The following is a 2,500-nucleotide window of genomic DNA, read 5'->3' as shown; positions in this document are numbered from 1 at the left end:
TATATAAGTACCAGTGTGGCCTATAACTAAAAATACCTGTAATATAGTAGCTGCCATATAACAGCTGTTGCCCTTTTCTCCTGCAGGTCTGCTCTTTTTTCCCCATGACGTTCAGAGAGAATACTGTCAAGGATGATCTTAAACAGTTTTGGAGAATTTGATTCTATGAATTCTTTAAAAACTGGCTGGCTTACAAGTCACTACCGATCTGAGCATTTTTCCATTTTTTTGCTTAGAGTTTGTAGGAGGTCATTGAATGTTGCTTCTGTTAGAGATAAATACAATTTAGGTTCAATCAAAATTGTAGTATTATTGCTATTACAGTGTATCTTCTACGTAAAAAAGAGCTTCATAAAGGATGAAATTGTTAGTTTACCATTTAACTTCTCCCGGATGCGTTTACAAGTTGATGCCTCAAGCATAATGTCCCCATCCTGACCAACTAACATGTCACCAAACTGTCCTTCAACAATCCTCCAGTAATCAGGATTTTTCCGCTGTGACACAGATAGGGATGAGCTTTTTGTGGCTTTTTTATCGTAGTAAACATTCTTTTTCTTCAAAACCACATGTAGTATTTTCATTATGGTGTAACATGCTGTAATTCTAAGATCTACATAGTACCATTGACTATTATACCAAACAATGTTTACAGTTAAGAGTGTACCTCGGAGGTAAATTGTTGACTAGCTTCAAAATCCATCTCTTCAGTTTCTTGACATACCTGTTACAATAGTGTTACAATGAAGGTGAGAATAGAGGTACATGCAAAGAAAATGGCCCATTCACACAGAAAAATTATGCATGTGTAACTGTGGCAGTTCACATAACACATTGAGTACAATCATACCTCTTGTTTAACAGTGTCTATCTGACTCTCAGTTATTTTGACATCACACATCTGCGATGGTAGTTATTTTTAGAAACCAGTCAACTGTTGAAATAGTCTTGTTTATCAGAAGTTAACGAAATACAGTTGATAATTGTTGTCAACCTTGGTTTCCTTAATTATGAGCTTTCAAAACGGTTGGAAGTTAATACTGTTGCTGAAAAAAAATTTCCTCCTGCCAACCCTCCTCTAAAAGCACAGTATCAATTTAAATAGGCATTTTATGATAATACATACCTTGTTTAATTCTCCCCCAAGTAGAGGCCAGTTTTTGAATCTTTTGTAGGCCTCAGCTCTACACAGATTACACCAACGTGTCCCTGGTCTATAAGTAGAAATTTTCTGTCCAACTTGGTCCAGAATTTTGTAAAAGCGTGCTGGAATACGATGGCTGTGCAACTTCCGTGAATGCCCCCAAGTCGACAGACACGAGCAAGTTTTGTCATCCTCTCGGCGAATGCGGTCGAAATGCAGTTGACAGACTAACTCACTGGGTCCAAAGCAACCAGCTCTACAAACCTGAGGGGTTGGTGTCCTCAGAACACCACTGCAGCCACTATTTAGCCGTCTGGTTTTCGCCTTGGCGCACAACATCCCGTAAAAACAATGCACTGTTTCTATGGACTCGCAGATCAAGTAATACCTCACGAAACAACAACAATTTCACATCGTGTGCAACCTCCGTTAATTTTTGGCAAATTGTATAATAGAGACCAAGAACTTTCCTTGATTTGAGCCGAGTTTAAAGGCTGAGTTTGCAGTATCTTTTCTAAGTTTTACACTTTTGTGAAGCAGGTGAGACTCGCGGCGAAAACCATTAAGAAGTTACCGGCATTTTTTTGTTTTCGCAAGGGGTGCCGCTGACCAGCAAAATACTGTACCGGACCCCGAAAAACGTATTTCCGCAGTGTCCATCGCACTGAGCCTTGCTCTTCATGTCAAAATTATTTTTAACAAAAACAGGGATTAGTGTGTTCAGCTTCTCGCAGTCAGTGATATTTTTTTTTATTAAAACGATTGAAAATTTACTAGAAGCAACACTTCTAACATCTGTTCATACCAAGCATGTGTCAAAATTTTTATCACGTTGGTAGCCGAAATCTCCGGCTATTCCCAGGCTGCTGGTCTGTGGACACAATCAACGCGGAACCGAGAGAAGCAAGCTCAGGATATTTGATATTAATTTATTAATTATATCATATCAAACTCCAGGTAAAAGCATTTATTCTTTTCAGCCACAATTTTCTCCCCAAATATTACATTGGGGTGTAAATTGGGATAGAACAAAACCATGCGACACAAGCTATCAGCGGTCTTCTCTTTTGTGCGGACCTTTGTGAGAACAGCACAACATCGAACGGATCGTCGTGATCTAAATTTGGGCGATTATTTCTTCACTTCAGAAGCCTAAAACCTTCATTCCTCACTCAGCTTTTAGATATGGAGAGTTCATATTCTGATTCTGGAAAAATTGAGCTCGGAAGCGATATTAAATGGGTAATTTACCGCGAAATGTGGCCATAATTCCGACCATTTGTTTTGATACCACGAATCCCGATGGATGCCGCCTACTTTTCGAAGGCAATACCTAGCTATTTGATGAGGTTGTCA

The sequence above is a fragment of the Stylophora pistillata genome, chromosome 6 (assembly GCF_964205215.1).
Source record: "Stylophora pistillata chromosome 6, jaStyPist1.2, whole genome shotgun sequence".
Taxonomy (NCBI): Eukaryota; Metazoa; Cnidaria; class Anthozoa; order Scleractinia; family Pocilloporidae; genus Stylophora; species Stylophora pistillata.
Note: the sequence above shows the minus strand (reverse complement) of the source record.